This window comes from Archocentrus centrarchus, chromosome 20, assembly GCF_007364275.1.
Source record: "Archocentrus centrarchus isolate MPI-CPG fArcCen1 chromosome 20, fArcCen1, whole genome shotgun sequence".
Taxonomy (NCBI): Eukaryota; Metazoa; Chordata; class Actinopteri; order Cichliformes; family Cichlidae; genus Archocentrus; species Archocentrus centrarchus.
This window is the reverse complement of record NC_044365.1, coordinates 15924939-15945216: the sequence shown is the minus strand read 5'-3', so window position 1 is coordinate 15945216 and position 20278 is coordinate 15924939.

Sequence of the window (20278 nt, the reverse complement as noted above, 5' to 3'; positions counted from 1 at the left end):
CTAGTCTTTAATTCTTTTACATTCTCTTTATTCATGTTATATTTGAGTCTTTGTTTATTTTAACTTCCCTATTATCTTCTTGTATCTTTGTGTCAAATCTCTATTTTACTTCCTGTCTTATTTTGATAGTCATTTGTCTTTTGTGCCTTGATTTTAGTTTTACCTTTTTGTCTCATTATCACATCTGGTTCAGCTGTGACGCAGCGCTTACCACTCTTACCTCACAGCAAGAAGGTCCTGGGTTTGAATCCACCATCAGACCTTCCTGTGTGGAGTTTGCATGTTTAAGTTTCCTCCAGGTACTCCGGTTTCCTCCCACAGTCCACAGACATGCTGTTACCGAGGTTAGGTTAACCGGTGATTCTAAATTGCCCATAGGTGTGGCTGTGAGTGTGAATGGTTGTCTGTCTCTCTCTGTGTTAGCCCTGTGTCAGACGGACAGCCTGCCCATGGCGCACCTCGCCTATGAAAGTTGTGATAGGCTCCAGATCTCAAATGGTGTGGTCATAAAGCATATGTACGTCAGCCTTTCTGTCTCAAAGGTAATGTTAAAATATTTATTAGGATTGGTAACAGTTTCCATACGATAAAGTAATGTTGCTTTGTGTGTCCTTTTGAACTGAAAGTTTGATAATTGGGCTCATTTTCAGTAAAAATGAGACGTCTCTTTGTATCAGCTAAAGTGGAACATGGGGAACAAAAGTGTTTATAACAGTGGTATAAAACAGGTCTGAGACGCTTCCAGGTGTCACTTTGTAACATTTGATAATATTGTGTCTTTTGTTGCCATTATCTGTCCGAAGGCCTTCCACCCACAGTTGTGCAGGAATGCTAAACCAGGTGCTCCTGGAAGTTTAATCTTATCAGCTGAATGTGTCTGTGTGGTAGCAGAGAGAGCAACACACTGCTGCATTAAACAACCAAAGACAGTAAAGAAAACCTGTGACATGCCTCGAATTGAGTTACGTACAACTTTAAGTGTTCTTTAAGTTTGCTGATGTTTTTTCTCTCTGCTGTTTAGTTTTTGTCGGTCATGTTCACTGAATGTTCACTGAGCTGTGTCACAATAAAGGAAACAGAAGCTTGGAGCTGAAAGCAGCTTTTACAAACATGCCAGGAATGAAGCACGTCAGGTTTGAGTAGCAGGTGTGCTGATAATTATGCAGTGTAATCTTGCTAACACATTCCTTATTTGGGGTTTTTCACAGATTGCTAACCCGAGTACAGCCAGAGCCTGTTCAAATACGAAAGCAATGTGCTCCTGCCAACACGTTCTACATGTTCATATGCAGAGACTGTTTTCAGAGATTATTAAAAGTTTAAATCATAGTGAGAAATGAGACATGATGAAAGAAAACAAAGAACACAAAGTGGCATTTTTCTAATCCAGAGTGGGCACTCTGCCCTTTTCCAACTGTGAACCAAGGCCTGAGACTTCTCATCCCAGCTGCTTGGAGCTCAGCTTCAAACCACCCCACATCAAGGTGAAGGTTATTGCTTGATGAAGCCAACCAAACCAGTAAAAAGTAGAGATGAGATCCTGAAACCACCCTCCACCCCTAGGCAGCACCAAAAAATTATGTCCATAATAATAATGAGCAGAATCAGTGACAAAGGGCAGCCCTGGTGAAGTCCAACACCCACAGTTGTGGCCGACAACAATGGGCCTGATACTCCCAATACTCCCAAGGCACTCCCGACAGGACACCCTGAGTGATGATGATGATCACAGGCCTTCTCCAAGTCTCCAAAACACATTTAGACTGGCTGGGCAGACTCCTGCACACCCTTAAATATCCTCCTAAAGCCTCCTGAACTTGAGGTTAGACTAATGGACAGACTCATCTTCAATGTCCTGGCATAGACCATCACAGGGAGGCTGAGTAATGCATGTTTTGTTTTTATAGCTAATATTGATTAGGAGCTTTGACCTCTGTGTGAGTCTGGGAATAAATGAATACAGTAAAGTGCATAAACACCCCTCAACTTTGACCCATCACTAAAAGGCAGCCATATGTTATTGAACCTTGAGGTGAAGGTCTGCAACAAGCCTGTGCATCCATTTCACTCGTTTCCAAAGAGGTTCCTCTTAGAGTTGAAAAAACGTTTCCTGTGCAGAGGAAGATGTCCCGGTTTTTTCATTGACCTAAATGACACATTTTAATGACAGATAGCATCATTATATCATGTATAAGACCACATGTTAAATGTTAGCCTGTTTTTTCCTAATTCACAGATGCAGTCCTCTACTGCAGTGGTAATAAACTTTGAGTTTAATGAGTGATAACTGAACTGCAATTTTTTGGAGTTAATTCATGCTCACCAATATAAACATATATTTGTTATTTTTATTAATTTTTCAGACATACACTCTTATTTACAATATTAAAAAAAGTAAAGTTGACAGAGGACTTAGGTGGTGTCAGCATTTTCTATAAGTTTTTTTAAGATGCAGCTCTGTTGTAATGCAGTTTGTTCTCCATGTGCCAAATCCATCCCATTTTAACACAGTTCAGGACCATGTGTGTCAATCAGTTACTCAATGTGTGAGTTAGTAAGGCACACTGAGACACAAAGCAAGTTGCGCAAACCTGCTCTAAGGTGTGTGAGGTGTTACCAGAGATTAAAAAGAAGGAAACATGATAAAGAAAAGTACAAACACTGTGTGGACCTAAACTCACTCCAAAAACACTCCACCCTTTAACCTGGAGGCGGGAGTTCAACCCTCAGACCTCTGAAAGTTTAGGCTCTTTTACAATTTTAAACACACCAAGGCTCAACTTTCTAGGTAACGAGTTTTGATCCATGCACGGAAGTTTGCCAGTTCTTGTAAAAGGCAGTGATCGAGCTGTTTGAAGCATCTGTCTAAATGAATGAGGAAGAGAGTTTCAGTGTATGAACATGACCGTGCTGCTGTCAGTAATGTTGTTTGACTTCTTTGCAAAGACAAATGAAACTCAGAAAGTCAGGTTTGTTGTGCGTGTCTCAGTGTATTTAAGATCTTCACAACAACAGTTCTGAATTTTGTGGGACAAATATAACTGGCATCTATATTTAAACATGTTTTTCATACAGAAGAAACTTTAAATAAACAGTACAAAAATCTTTACCATAATTACAGCAAAACTTCATCTCATCCCAGCTTATTGATTCACAGAAAGTAAAACTGCATAAAAATGTGCAAAATCAAAATCAAAATCAAATCAAAATATACTTCACTTACATTCTTGCTAGAATAGAAACCTCATAAAATATTAGCTCTTAAATTTTACTTTCAACTCCAAAAACATGGACGTTAGGTTCACTGATAACTTTAAGGTGCCTGTAGGTATGAATGTGGGCTGGAAAAGCTTCTTTTCTTCTGGTTATCTCTGCAGTTGTCATCCATGCATGCATTTATTTTCTCAACCACTTATCCAGTTCAGGTTTGCTGTTAATTCAATTCAATTTTATTTATATATCACAACAAACAGTTGCCTCAAGGTCCTTTATATTGTAAGGTTAAGACCCTACAATAATTACAGAGAAAACCCAACAGTCAAAATGACTTCCTATGAGCAAGCACTTGGTGACAGTGGGAAGGAAAAACTCCCTTTTAACAGGAAGCAACCTCTGGCAGAACCAGGCTCAGGGAGGGGCAGTCATCTGCTTGCTTTATTGCATGTTGGCAGGCAAATATTCATCCCTGACCACATTCATGCCTACGGCCTGTTTAAAATCACTAGTTAACCTCATGTGTATGTCTTTGGACTGTGGGAGGAACCGTGTCACGAAGTCACAGAGAGAGACCCTCTTACTGTGAGCTAGCAGTGCACCACCTCACCTGCTTATTTCTACATAGTGCAAATTGGTAGGTTTACCTATTCAAAGGACAGTAATGGCTCTGAGGCCCCGTTTACACGAGAACGACGTAAAAAAACGATACTTTTTGAAAACGGGCTGTAGAGTGTATATGGCCTCCATTTCCATGTAAACAGATGAAACTGCAGCGTTTTCAGCATCATGCTTTTCAGTGTAAACTGATACATTTCTGCGTGAACGCACTACTTTACAAAAGCAACAAAACAACACCGTTCCCACTGAAAACGCTCTCGTGTAAACAGGGCCGGCATGTATATTACAGAGAGGACACGGAGATTTAGATACAGTAAAGAAATTAAATCATGCAATGGCCTCTACAAGGATACTGCAGCAGAAATACAAACAGATTCAAAACAACAAAGAACAAATAAATCCTTCAAACATCAAGAATACATGAATCTGCAGCACATTATGTGGATTAAATCATTATTATAAAGTAATAAAATTGCTTTAAAGTGTCAGGTTGAAAGCTTAAAACACTTCAGTATCCATGACATCTTTAAACAGTGCAAACATTTCACTCAACGAGAATTTGAGAAAACTTCACTTTTGTTTCTTTTTACAGAATATTTAAACAAGTGCTAATTGCATCCAGATTTAAAAATAAAGTTTCTTTTAATTTGAAACTTTTTTACCTTCAGTGACCCATAATCAGGGACTTTTTGTCTAATTTTATTTTTTGATAAAAATACTGTACCTCTGTACTCCTTTGTCAGGTGAGGTAGAGGAGGAACTGTACGCTGTAAAATCACATTTTGTGACTGATGCTCTTTTATTGCGTTTGTTTGCAGTGTTGTCAAATTCTCAGTCAGCTTCTGCCTCCATTCCTGACGTCTGGTTATAAAACTTTGAGGTAGCAGCACCCATTGTTTACTTACAGTTTATGATCTGCTGTGTTTTCTGCAATCAGAAAATAAACAGAAATCGGTCTTCAACAGTAAAAACAGCAAATAATTACAAATTAATGTAAAAAATGACAAACTTCTAAAATAACCTAATGCAATGTGACTGTAAATTTTACAGTCACCACTGATGGCGGGTACATGGATCACTCACAGCTGCACAGAGAGGTTTCAGGAGTCTTTACTGTAGAAAATAAATTTACCAAAAAGAGTTTATGATCATGATGTTAATCTTTTAAGGGCACAATGTGTTCTAAGTTGTCATCTTCTTTGGCTTTTCCTTTCTTCCCATCTTTTTCCTGGAATATATATAAACATATTTAGATAAACTGTTAAACACACATAGACGTATACAGCATCTACAAAATCATTTTAATCATGTATTATATTAAACAGTATTGCAGTCATGTACATCTATGACAATCAACACAAGATTAGCACAAAATATTTTTGGACCTGGAAACTGCAGACATCAGTGATGTCAGCATTTTATGTCAGAGCATTAACACACCGGAGAGGCTTTGTGATCAGACAATTAGGTCAACACACAATAATATAAGTGGAGGCTGTGTGTGTGTTTTATTACCTTGCTGCGCAATCTCCATAGTACCAGGCCTGTTATTCCTGCTACAGCTATAAGTAGGACCACGACTCCTACAGCAATGCTTACACTGCTTTTTTGTTGTTCTGTAACATAAAGGAGTAAATTACAGTAAACAAATCATTTTATTTTAAGCGTATTAATGCTGCCAGTTATAGTTATGATTATAGCACAATCATATACTGTAAACATGCTGCTCTCCCTACACAGGTCTCTGTCAGACGGAATGAAACACCACCAGGCTACAGGCCAGCAAACAATCAGTATCATTTGACTGATGCAGCATCACCCACCTGTGATGGATGGCTAACCATGTTGTAACTCAGACACGCGCAGTGACATCTGGGAGTTTATTTCCCAGCACAAAGAGAAAATAAAGTGCGGGAACTTTTTATCCATTAAGTGAAAAATTGCAGGTCTTCTAATAAACTAGCGGAAATCTCTAGTGAGACCGAATTCAGTTTGCACATGTGTGTGTAAGAGCAGAACTGCCTGGTTTCTTTAGCAAAGGTTCTGTGATGGGCCTCATTAATGTGAGTAACTGCAGAGTTTCCACACCAAACACAAATATTAAGCAGTTTCTGTTCAAACAGACTCATACTGCACCTCACCTTCTGTTATCTGAAGAGTGTTTTTTGTAATAAGTGTCTCATTAGCATTAGTGGCTTCACACATGTACACTCCTTTCTGATCTGAAGACAAGCTCTGCAGTGTGAGGGTTCCTGTCTCTGAGATGCTCTTCACATGGCCGCTCCAATCCTCTGAAACTGTGATGCTTATCCCAGTTTTTTTCTTTGTCACGATGACCTGACTGTGGTTGAATGTCCAGATGAAACTATTTACAGGAGTTTTTGAGTTGGTGCACGGGATTGTTACCTCGGAATCCAATTTATTGATTTCATCTGAAATCATATGAAACATAAGCACACATGAACAAGAAAAATAAAAACTCTGAACATTATCTCTTATTGTGATAAATAAAAACGTTTAAAGACTCAACACTGAGACCAAGGACATAATCACGTCACAGTTGTACTCACTCTGTTTAAACAAAGTCGCTCTCTTTGTGTTTTTTCGAGTGCTGACGGTGCAGCTGTACTTCAAATCAATATCACTGCCTGAGAGGGTCAGAGAACTAGTGATGTCAAAGAGTTGTCCGTTTGGCTGGACAGCTGAATTATAGTTTAGAGAAGATGGAGGGTCGGTGGACCACGTGAGCTCAGGTTTTGGGTAGATCCCCTCTGAGCTGCAGGAGATGGTTTTTTCAGCCAGCTTAATATTCACTTTCTGGACTGGAGCTGCAATAACAATATTTTGTTATTGAGGAGATGGCATTAAAGAGAAGCTCAGCAAAAGCAGCATGTATAGTGGTGGAGACAATGCTGAGAGAATGAGTTGTGATTCAAAGAGGATCTAGTGTCTTGTGCACATATAGGTAATCCTTGCAAGCCAAAACCTCAGGGTGGGGGTGTGCTGAGGAAAAGGAAGCTAAAACAACTGTGTGTGTGTGTGTGTGTGCTGTGTGTGGGGGGGGGGGGGGGGGGGTTGGTCAAAAATATGGAGCTAGAAATAAGCATAACGTTAAAGTATTCTGTAAATTCAGATTTCAAAGATGGTGTGATGATGAGCCATTTCCACTTCAGCCTTTCAGTGTGGTCTCAAAGGAGGACATTGTGTCTTTTTCTGCTGGTTTCAGAAAATCTGCAGAGGTTTTGTTTGTAGGTGTCCTTATCTATTTGATGACCTTATACTCCCACAGCTGTGCAGGAGTGTCGTATCAATAGCCTCTTTCCTGGGAATTACATCTGAGCATCCAGATGCTTCCGTGCAGCAACAGAGAAACTCTGCAGGTTTTTACATGTTCTTACTGCCTGTTAGTGTTTGTAAAAATCACCTTCGCTGAAGTTAAGATTACAACAGCTTGCAGTTTAATCACACATCACTGAGCCATTTTCCACTGAAGCAAGCATGTCAAGAATTCCAAGTACTTGAAGTTGAACTTTAGACTGACCAACACGTGATCACACAGTTTCACACACAGAGTTTCTGCTCATTTTTCAGTAGCCAGCAGACACCCCTGGGTGTTTGTGTCCCTCTGTCATTGTTTTACATACATATAAAAAAAGCAATTAGCATTTTAAACTTTCATGCAAGAGCAGCTGATAGTTATCCAGTGTATTTTGTCTCTCTTTGGACTCCACACAAATACGTGAATGGAGCTAAAGTCTTTTCAGAAGTGATGGATCAATAGAAAGAGGAAAGCTTCCAGATTACTGTGTAAACAGATTAGGTTAGGTTTCTGTAATAACGGTTAAAAAAAAGGTTGAAGGTGGCTCTAACTACCCACACATGAACATTTGCGATGTAGAAATGTGTGTTTTCATACCGTCCACATTAATTTTGACAAACAGCTCATTGTTTCCACTGATGGTGCTGGTGTAACACTTGTATGTGGCCTCGTCCTCAAACTTCACTCCTGTCAGTTGCAGTGAGGCATTTCCACTGCTGATCTGGTCCTTGAAGAGTGATGTCCTGCCGCTGAAGCGCTTGTTCTGGTATCCAAGCTGGTCCTGGTTGTGGTAAAAAGAGTGGACCTGAATGTTTCCTGGGGTCTGAATCCAGTGGAGAACTAGTTCAGGATTAGGCTGGAAACGGCACGGTAAGATGCAGTTTTGCTTGAAATCACAAGAAACATCTGTAAAACATCAGGTCAAGAAAAATCAATAAAGCTTCATTTAAGGTAACAGCAAGCGATTCATAATGTCTGAAGGTGTTTGATTATATTAGCAATATAACTCAAATAATTTTGAATCAAAATTGATCAAACTTTGTGGAAATATTCCTCAGAGGCCTAAGAACACAAGATTTTATCTTCAAGGTCAAAGGTCAAGGTCACCAAAACAATTTTAACAATTTTTAAAAATCCCTACCTCTCATCATTTGCAAAATTTTTTAAATTAATCTCTGAACTTTTTATCTGTCGCAGTGAAATTTGGAACTCGGGTATAAACAATTACTGCTGAAAATTCATCGTCTTTTTCTATTTTCAATTGAAATATCCGCAATAATGCAAAGTGAAATACAAACCCTACACAAAAATCACACATGCACGCACACGCACACATGCACGCATGCACGCACACACACACACACACACGCACACACACACCAACAATGCAAGGACACACACTCATCCAGATTAACCCCTCCTTCGAAGTGTGGGCAAATGGGTACTCTCAGCAGTGTCCCCTGTTAAGTTATATATAGATGATGTTTTGGAACAGCTGAGAGTGACATGAGCAGATCCAGACTCACAACCGTAGCAAATGAAAGTATTTGTGGCAGTAAGGAGAGCAGGTTCAACAAGATTCCACAGAATTAATCCTCCAGTCCTTTAGCTGCTTAAAAACATACTGATCTGAAACTGGTTTTAAACCATTGGATGTGATATTTCACTGACTCAGTACTTTGTGTTTTGTGTGTACTTTGCCCATGGCAGAGTTCAGTATGACTGGGATAGTTAAAGGTAGACTTTGTTAATGAGTAATCATACACTCACCCAACTTATTCTATCCAGCTGTATTTTCTAACTTATCACATTGGGTCAGTAGAATTTTTAAAAAGATTTTCGTCCTCTTCTCTTAAATAAGATAAACCCAATATCAGTTTATTTTGCAGCAATATGATTAAAACGGAGTTAAGTTTCCCAGATTAAGTGAATCAAGTGAAAGTAGCAAATGACCTGGCCTTTGTACAAGGACAGGGACAGTATGTGACAGTATTGACAGTTCAATCTTAACAGGTCTGTGATCAGTATTTAGACTGGAATAAAGGTCAGAAAAACTCTAAAAGTCTCACTTACCCCCTCTGATAAAAGTCCAGAGAAAATTCGGAAGAAAAAACACCAAAACCACAGGAAACTTGACCATAATTACTCTCTTACACTGCTTCTTGGTACTACACCGAACTGAAAGTGGTAATAGCCTATAGACATTGGTGGCCACTCAGAGGTGAGGGTGGGTCATAAACAGCGCCTCTCTACTTGTGTGCTCCTCTCTCCCTTCTGATTGAGTCATTGCCAGGCTTCACGTCTCAGTCTCCAGCAGGTATGATTGCTCGAGGGTTTGACTGACTCCTTTGGTCTACGCTGTAGTGCTTAAAACAGTAGCTTTTTCGTAGAATAGCGGAGTAACATGCACCTGAACATCAGTATGGGCTGCGTCAATCAGGAGTCCTGCCGCAGTGTCTTCTTTCTCTTTCTGCGCAATGAATTGGGTTTCTGAGGCTGGCGCTGGTATGGTCACAGGCAGGGGCGGAGCTTCTGGAGGGGCTGGGAGGGCCCGGATGGGAGAGAGGAGAGGAGAATAAGATTTCAGGTAGCCAGGCCTCTGTCACGGAGGGCCCTGTCTGGATTATATCGCAATATGCATGGCTCACTGTGCACAGTATACAACCCACTAAACATCACCCATCATTCATGTTTTACACGGGGGTTTTAAAGGTTGCCACAGTCAGGACTGAGTCATGGTTGCTCAAAACTTTACGAGACCGACTGACTTTAGATGTAGTAGGTGTAAAATATTGAATAAGATGTTGGACTGCATGACTGGCTTTATTTTCACTCTAAAGGCCGTTTTTGCGAATAAATCGCCCTCATAAAACGCACTGTGAAAGAAAGGAAGTCGACATCAAACGATGATGTAATGAGGTTGTGATGTTTCTAAACAAGAGAAGGAAGAAACAGATTCTGGGTTCATCCAACTCATAAGAAAGCAGCAGCAGGGAGAGTTTCATGGTTTGATCCAGGAGTTGAAGCTGCATCACGGATGCTTTCGCGCATACTTCAGGATGTCAGTGGGCAGTTGTTGATGGCAGAGTTGGGATCACATGTGAGGAGGCAGAGAATAATTTCAGAGAGCCGACTGACTCAGAACAGCGTGTAGCTGTGTGTCTGAGGTAAAATAGTATGAGTTTACTGTTCCCAGCTGTATATTCAGTACATCGGTGCGCGTTTTGAGCCATGAACTCACATGTTGCTAAATGCAGCGCTCTGATTGGTCAGATCTGTTTGTGCGTCCGGTGTGTAAAGGACCGGACGCGTAAATTCCGTGCGAATGTTTCATGCATTAAAAAGATTTTTCGGACTCGCCTGTTCTTGATGCACCCGTTCACACTAACCGCGTCATTTCACAGGACGAATTTGCAGCATTTATTTTTTCGGATTGTCTGACCAATCAGCGCGCTGCATTTAGCAGCATGTCGCGCACCGATGTACTGAATATCCAGTGATGTGGGAACAATAAAATCATAATATTTTACCTCAGACACACAGCTACACGCTGCTCCGGGTCAGTCGGCTCTTTCAGGTGTAGAATAAGACTTCCTAACGTATATTATGACAATCCAACTGTGTTTTATCTATTTGGTCTTTGTATCCCAATTATCTGCCTGAGTAATTCCGTCTATGAAATAAAAAAAACATTTAGACATCGGTTTGTCATTGATTCTAAATTACACACAGGGAAGATTTTCTTTGCTATTGTGCTTGGAGTACAGGAAACGTGTACTTATGCAACTCAGGTGTTTTTATTCAGGAATAATAATGTTTCCACAGTAGATGGACTTAAATATTTTCTCTTTTTTAGGGACAGCTTCCTCAGCCTTAGTAAGTAAGAAAGGGAAGAAGAAAGGCACCTCTTGAATGATGTGTCACTGTGAGTATTATATTTGAATAAACACTGAATTTTTTTCTTTTTTTTTAAACATGTAAACTTTATTTCAACAACAAGTGACAAACTCAGAGAAAACAAACATATACAAAAAAACAGCATATTCATATACATAATCATACCTCCTGATAATAACAATATATAACCTATGTTACCTTGAAAGGTAGAACATTACTTAGTCTGTTACATTCATTTAAAGCACAAAAAAGAAGAGGGGACATTCATACATAAATTACATTGAGAGAGGGATAAACTAACTGAGAGATAAGAAAGATTTTTTTTGCTTGACATTTTTCAGCTTTGTCTAAGGAGAGTTTCAAAACAGGAGTTCCTGTTTAAATATAGACCATAATGGCTTAGATTTGCCGTATCTGCATTTATGTATATAGAATTTTAAAATAATAATAAAATTATTCATAAGATATTCAACTATCACACTGAACTATCTGTGTGATAGTCTGTCCTCTGTTTCATAACCGGCTTTGGTTTCAGAGCGACCCAGAATGCTTTAATATCACCGGCATACGCAGGCTTGCTTTTATTCCTTTTGTTTTTTTAAATAACAAATCTGCCTGCTATAAACAGTGGGTTATGGGGTTTTAATATATTAACTTGATTTTAGATATTGGTTGTGTGTGTGGTGAATAATCACACACTGGTAATTGATTTTAAAAGATTAAGATTATTTTGTTTTATTTGGTTTGTGTGAGTTTTAAAATTGTATTATTTGTGTGTGTTAACCCACTGGAAGGAGGCTTTTGGGCTAGCTGCAGACTGCTAGTGTATTGTGCAGCAGGGTTAACCACGCATTGTATTGAAGTGTATGTAATTTGTGTTTTTATTTGGTACTGAAGGCCTATGGTGGAGGTGACTGGGTGCCCCCAGTGGTGGGATCTGCTTCTGTGTGCAGTGGCTATTTATGTATCACTTTGTGTTGCACATTAGTTTGTGTGTGTGTGTGTGTGTGTAGGTGTAGGGGACGACGCACACGTGTGAGTTGGTGACTCTTTCAGCCCTTTTCTTCAGGCATCCCATTCGCCCACTGGTAAGCCACAGCTCAGAGTTCATTTATAAACGTGTGTGTTTGGTTTGTTTTGGAGTTTTTAGCATTGTCAATAAACAGTTTTTTTTTAAAAACTTATAAATGTCTCTGTCTGAAGTAAAACAAACCTGAATGCCTTTCTTTTTGTAACTGATATTCTTACACGGTCACCCTTGTGTCATCTACGCTACCCCATTCCATCCACGTCACCACAGTAATTTTATGTTTCAACTTAAAACTGACTTAGTTTCATTATGTTTTCTTGATCATAAAGTAGTTTATGATGCAGCTTAGTTTTCGGACAGATTAATTGGCTGTAACTCAAGTTTTTATGGGGCTATCGATGTGGTTTAGGTATTAGGTAGGTAAAAAAATTTTTTCCATGCTCCTATCTATACAAGTTTCAGATACGAGCAGGAATAATGAGGTTTTTTTTTTAACACTTAACTTATTATACCAAATCAAAGTATTCCCACACTTGGGAACACTTCTTCGATGGCTCCATTACTGAAAGTCCGAAATTCACAGAAACGACAGCTCTTAGTGGAGCACAGTAGGTTTGGTGCAAGACGTGCATAAACTTTTACGGTGTTTTCAGGCAAAAATGTAGATGTGTAAACCTCAGATATCGCTTAGAGGCAAAATCGCTCTGAAGTTTTCTGAGATGTCCATTTTCGCCGGTCTAACACCCAGCTCTCCTCTCCAGCCGTCAGCTGACCGGGCGGTCGAGGCTCATTATACCCAGAGAGAACTCCTGACTCCTGCCACATTGTTTTCAAACCCTGTTATGTTTCCATGTTTACTCGCTTCCTGTTTTACTTTGTAAGTCTCTTGTATGTGTGCTTTGTATTCTGTTTTGCTGCCCTTGTCTCATTTGTGTGACTCATCTGTTCTCCCCAGCTCTTGTTACTACTTGTGTATATATTGTCTCAGTCTTCCCTTGTCCTTTGTCACATCGCTTCCTTGCTAGTTGTGTGGACTCTGCTTTTGTCTGATGTGTTGTGACTTTTTATCATCTCCGTGGAATGCCAGTGAATAAAGCTGTGCTTTGAGTTTAAGCTTTCCTCTGAAGTCTGCAATTTGGGTCCTCTGTCTTCCTGCCTCTCAGCACACGACTGAAGGATGCAGCCAAACGATGGACCCTGTGGACTCCAGTTTTCTCAGTGAGTGTAACTGTAGCTATAATGATATTGTTTATAGAGTTTAGATTATTTTTTTTACTTGTCTATGTCACAATTCTGAATTATGTAAGTGGCATCTCGTATTTATGTTCTTTAGTTCAAGTTATGGTGCTTTTATTTTGAAGGTCACGCTCACTTAGACTGATTGTTCTGGTTGCATGTGTGAGTTAGTGTAGACCACAGAAAAGAAGCAAGAAGTGCTCCGCAGAAAGTTAAGCTAGTTTAAATGGACTATAAGTGCACACTTATATGAAAGACTTGGAAGAATGCAGCCAGTGAATTATAGTGAGTTTGAGGAAGTCCTCTCACAGCTTCGCAATTACACCTAGTGTGTAATCACTGCAAAGGAGGGGTACCGGAGACTCCTGCAATTTTTTTTCTGGCTCATTTTGTAACAGAAAGAAACTCCAGTAGGTACAGCTACCTGCACATCACAAGTCACCCGAGCATCCAAGGCTGAGCCTGAACTGCCTGCGTCCAAGGGTCTGCTTCACTGTCGACCTCATCTCCCTCGTCCATGCCCACCTTCCAAGCCTCTGTAGAGTCACCACCGCTGTTTTTTTTTTTTGTTTTTTTTTCACACTAATTAAAAACTTTTTTTTTTCTTGGTATTTAACAAGAATTATTTGTCCTTAATAATTATTAATGGAAAGGAGTGTGTATCTGCTTCTTATATGTGAATTGGTTAGCAAGTTTTAGTGTGTACAGAGAGTATAAAGGTCAAATTTTAAAATATAGGCCTCAGTACAGTTACACAATTGCTTTTGTGGTAACACATTAACTGCTTTCAGGGTCATTTCAATCCAGGCTGCTCTTGATCTGTGCTTTTTGGGTAATCCTGACATTGCAACACATTTTTTGCAAAGGGATGAGTGTTTTATTGAGCTTAACAGTTTATCATAGAAGATCATCACTTGCTGTCATGGTGTTGCTGTGTGGCAGACAAGGTTGGATCGCAAGATGCAGACTCTGAGAAAGAACTGAATCTAAAGGTGATTTATTAATGGAATGACAGGAAATAATAAACACAGCTCTACTGGGACTAAATACAAAAACTACAGGGCAGAGTAACACAGCAGGGAAAACATTAACAACGCAACAGGGGGGAACACAGACAATATATACACAGAGGCTAATGAGGGGAGTGACAACAGCTGGGGACACAGGTGAACAGGATAACACTAAACGAGGCAAGGTAAGCAAAACCCAGCACACGGGTACAGAGGACCATCAAAATAAAACAGGAAACAAGACGAGAAAACAAGGACACGAACTTAACACAAAGGAAGGCAAGTACACAAAAGGAACTAAAACATGACTAAACAGAACCTAAAAGGAAAAATGTGAAATGCTGGGCATGAGGCCCAGGACCATGACACACGCAGCATGAATGTTACATGTATAAAGATTAAACAGATGAGTTATAAATATCTCAAAATTATAATTAAGCACAGTACTTGAGTAAATGTAATTTAGTGTGATCTTTAGTTTAAGTTAAAAAAAAGGTTTATAACTTTTTTCTTCATATGACCTAAAACAATATTGTATCCTATAAAACGCTAGGTGAATGCAGAGCATGGAGAATTCAGAGCACCTTCTTTGTGACTGAGTCACTGAAATGTTGTAACAACACATCTTTGCTTATGTAGTCATTCAAGTTTATGAGAAGACTTTTTGGAAACCACCAAAGAAGAAAGGCGTGTTGTTGAGGTCTGTATGTAGTCACACCTTAACAGCAAATCAGGAAGCAGATCATACTGCGACTGGACACACCCACAGTTAGTTACATAGTAATAAATATATCACCTGGTGTTAAGTATTTGCCTCCTTCCTGATTTATTACATGTTTTGCATCATCAAACACCGTTTAATATAAGACAAAGATAACCCAGTAAATACAAAATGCAGGTTTTAAATGATGATTTCATTTATTAAGGGAAAACAACCTATCCAAACCTGCCTGGCTCTGTGTGGAAAAGTAACCGGATCCTGTTGCATCTGATGTAAAACTAACACAGCATTTCATAAGAAGCCCATCAGACCAACCGTCAAACATGGTGGTGGTAGTGTGATGATCTGCGGCTGCTTTGCTGCTGCAGAATCTGGACATCTTGCTGTAATTGATGGAATCGTAAATTCTTCTCTCTACCAGAAAATCCTGAATCCAGTTCGTGCCCTGAAGCTAATGCTCAGTCAAGTTATGCACCAGGGCAATGATCCAGAACACACCAGCAAAGTCACCTCTGAATGGCTGTGGAAATAATGAGTGGTCTGCTTAAGGCTGTTCTGGCTGTTTGTGCTTGAGAAGCCTCCAGTGTGGCTGAACTCAAACAATTCTGCAAAGAAGAGTGAGGCAGGATTCCTCCACAGTGATGTGAAAGACCTGCGGTTCTTGCTGCCAAGGGTGGTACAACCACTTACTTTTTCACACAGGGCTAGGTAGATTTGGATAACTGTTTTCCCCTAATAAATGAAATCATCATTTAAAACTGCAGAGTTATCAGTTTATGTTTGCTTAATATTAAAATGTGTTTGACAATCTGTTACATGTAAGTGTGACAAATATGCAAACAGCTGGTTCAGAGATTGGCTGTCTGATCCTCGTAAGAGAGGCGGTTGATGTTTGCAAAACTCTTGAGGAAAAAGAAGGGCTTCTCTGATTGGGCTGCTGCCCCTGGGGATGGCTGGTTGGTTGGTTGGTTGGTGGCAACCCTGACAACCCTCTACAGTGGGGTCCTGCTGTTCATCTTCCCTAAAAATGTGTTTAAAAGACTGAAACTTAGGAACCTTTTTTTTCTTTGGCTCAGTATGAGACACAAACTGTGACAATCAAGTGCCAAAGGTCACTCTTCTCTTGTGCGTCAGAATCTATGAATGTGCAAACGCTGAAGTTCAAAGTTTAACTTTAGGACCCAAAGACAAGCAGATTAGTGTGATAACAACTTCTTTATGTCAAAATCATTTACTGAGAGTCATGTTTAAATGCTTTGACTGTGTCAGCTTATCAATAACAAGGTAGCTTCACACAAAAGCACTGATTTATCATCTCAGTTACTCTTAATGAGATCATAATTTATTAAATAAGACTTGAAATCAGCAGTTGTGACCATAAACATGTCAGGAACGTGTTTGCTGAGGTCAGAAATCCAGTGTGAATAGGGTCGTTTTCAGTGTTGGCATAGTTATTTTGAAAAAGTAATCCAATTACTGATTACTCCTTTAAACAGTAACTTAGTTACTTTACTGATTACTTATTTTTAGAAGTAACTAAGTTAGATTACAAGTTAATTTATTAGTTACTTTCAACAGCTGCCGGTGTTGTGCCAAAAAGTGATCTTGATGTTTCTATGTGCTTTTATGTGTAATATCTGTGCTTATATTGGTGAATAGAGTGCAGTCGGCATGATTTATGAAGAGCTTATATATAAACTGAAGAAATAACCTGTTTTTCAACAATCTTTATGAGTCTGTGTTATTGTACCTACATTATAATCAATCCACTGCTTTTTGGCCACTTAAAATATCTTTATAGAACTGTGATGTTCTATTTGTTGGGATTTCTGCAGCCTTTTTGAGCCAGATTTCTGTTTAAAATGTCAATGACAGTTTTTACCTGGATTAAAAAACAAATCTATAAAATTCACTTTGCCAAAAACTGAGTGCAGCTTCTACCTTGTGATAGAAATGTTGTTTCCGTTTGTGTCGCTGTGAGCCATTATTGTCCTCATGATGAATACGGGACTTTTTCGCATCAGCCAGACATCACTCCCCGAGACGGAAGAAGAAAGCAGAAATATATCTTTGTACTGAGGAAAATGACAAAAATAGTAATGCACAGTGACTTGAATAAGTTACTTTAATATGATTACTGGACTGCAAATAGTAACGCGTTAGACTCATTACTCGTTATCAAGAAAAGCGAGTTACACAATTGGACACCTGAAGGTCCCTGAAAGTGAGTGTGCAGGTTCAGTCAGTGATTTACTCTTACATTCATTTTTACAGTCCAAGTAAGGATTCACAGATGGAGCATGTAAAGAGTCCTTGAAGTGCTTGCTCACAGTCACTTGATTTTGGTGGTTTCCTGCAGGATATTGTAGGGTCACTTTTAAATGACATCCAAAGCAGTGATCAAAACCATAATTTATTATGCGATCTTCACAAAGATGCCCGCCCCCCCTTTCCTAAAAAGAAACAAACTGAAGTTAAATGGACTTGAGGTGAGTGTTGCTGAATTTAAACAGCGCTTTATGTTGAAATTGTAATTCCTTTGTTTTTCAGCACCAGAGATTTTGAAATCTTGCATAAAATTGCACTTTGAATATTTTTCCAATCCAATCCAATTTATTTATAAAGCACATTTAAAACAACAGGGTTGACCAAAGTGCTGTACATAGGGAAAATAAAATAAAATGACTACACCAAACACACACAAGTACACATGAAAAATATATCTAAGAAATCATAAAATTATAAAATAATACAACAGCCCAAAAATAGGTCTCAACCGATTTGAAGACCAAAGAATAAAAATAAGTTTGAAGATGCAAACATGCAGAGTGGAGGCTGACCTAACATAGGGGGGCAACTCGTTCCATAGTTTGGGGGCTATGGCTGAGAAAGCTCTGTCCCTCCTGCTCTTAAGCCTAGTTTTAGGAACACTGAACTGGTCAGTGCATCTCAGTGACCTAGAGGGAATGTAAGGTGTTAGGAGTTCAGTGAGATATGATGGGACCAGCCCATTAAGAGATTTAAAAACATACAATAAAATCTTAAAACAAACAGGGAGCCAGTGAAGGGAGGGTAGCACAGGGGATATATACTCAGTTTTAGGAGTTCTAGTAAGAAGGGAAGCGGCTGCATTCTGGACCAACTGAAGACATGAAGGAGAGGTCAGGTTTATACCAACGTACAGGGCATTACGGAAGTCAAGCCAAGTAGAAATACAAGTGTGTGTAACGCTTTCAAAATTATTAAAAGATAAGAAGGGCTTGACCTTAGAAAGGAGCCTCAGTTGGTAAAAGCCTGATCTCACCACAGAGTTTCTGTTTATCCAGCTTTAGTTCTGTTGGAATATGATATATGTTACATTTACTTACGTACGTTTACTTCCCTGAGAAATTTGTCTGGAAAATAACTTAACTGATTAAAAATACAGAAGCTTATAATGTTTTGTGTCATCATGAACTTTGTGTTCTGACTGTACAATGAGCCACACTGATGAAGACTACACAATGATAGAAATGGAGACTTCAAGGTCACCCTGTTGTTGAAATTATCTGTTTTCCACATTCTGTTTTGTAAATGATGTAATCAAGACTGATATGCTCTGACTATATGACAACTGTAACTTGAATTAGAAAGTGCCAGTACTTCATGCCATCTCACACGAGTATGGTATGCCGTTCTGACCCGGATTAATCTGTAAACTGTTTGGAAATGGTTTTATTAAATTTAATATTAGGACTCCTTATTCCGTTGTGTATGTCATTCCTGTTCGAGAAACGAACACGCAGAAACCTAAAGGCTTAAACAGCAGCACACACACTCTTATTATTTTAAATTCCTTCAGTTCACAGTCGTTTTTTCACACCATGGGCCTCACATAAGGGTCAAGTGGGCCCAGGTCCAATTTTGCAGTACTGCTCAGACTACTGGGTCTAAGTATCATGACCTCAGTCTTGCTTTCATTAAAGTGCAAAAAGCCATTGAGGCTTTGATGTCATTAAGACATTCAAATAACACTTTCAGTGAGCTGCCATCATTTCCTTTCAGGGTCAGAAAGATTTGGGAATTGTCAGCATAGAAGTGGAAGGAGATAACATATCTTTTCAAAATCGATCCTTGGGGAAGTAAATATAAAGAAAAAGAATCGGCCCCAAAACAGAGCCCTGTTTATGACTTAAACCACTTCAAAGCTATGCCTTTAACCCCAGTGGTCAAGGCAAGAAATGAGAATACTGTAGTCAACTGTGTCAAAGGCAGCTGTGGGATCTAAAAGCATTAAAATAACAGAATCCACAGAGTCGATATCCAATAAAACATCATTAAAAACTCTTAAAAGAGCTGATTCTGTGCTGTGAAATGCCTTAAAGTCAGACTGGAACACCTCAAGTACCACCTTCTCTAAAATCCTAGAAATAAATGGGAGCTCAGAGATTGGGTGAAAATTAGCAGTGAGGTGTCAAGATTTGTTTTTCAATCAAAGGCTGCACCACTGCTTACTTAAAGTGTAAGGGAACAACACCAGAGATAAGACTACTGTTTATCATATCATTTATCATATTCTGCGACCACAGGGGGCGATAGCGTACATCCCTCTGGATGTACGTGCTGAATACCAGCGAGAAGGAGACTATTTACGTAAACTGCAACATTTATTTATCGTTTACCAATTTATTGAAGGATGGGTAGTAGTGGGTTTATGTATTTCAAACGATAGAATAAAAGCATTCAATGCAACGGTCCGTCCAGCTGTGTTCAATGTCAAATAAAAAAAACGCATTTCCTTCGTCAATGCGAACGAAATAATATTCCGTAAGGTTTACAATCTCCTGTTTTGGTGCTTACGCAGTTTACGTAAATAGTCTCCTTCTCGCTGGTATTCAGCACGTACATGCAGAGGGATGTACGCTATCGCCCCCTGTGGTCGCAGAATATGATGGGTCGCAGAATTTGGTGTAACACCGGCTCCTGATAGTGAGCCGTTTCTTTTTTCTTTTCGTTCGTTTCCTTTTTTTTTTTTTTTTTTTTTGTGGAAGCCGCACGTGATTGGTTAAGAGGATTGGACGAGACACAGCGTACTTCAAAAGTGCCGGCGCTTGCAGACTTCCGGTCACAAATACCGTAATACCACTACATGACTGTGAAGTGTAATTTCTGAGCTTTCAGGAACCGTTTGAATTTTTTTGATAGCACGAATGGTCGCGGAGTTAAGGTGAAAAGCCAGCTGATCAAATTCC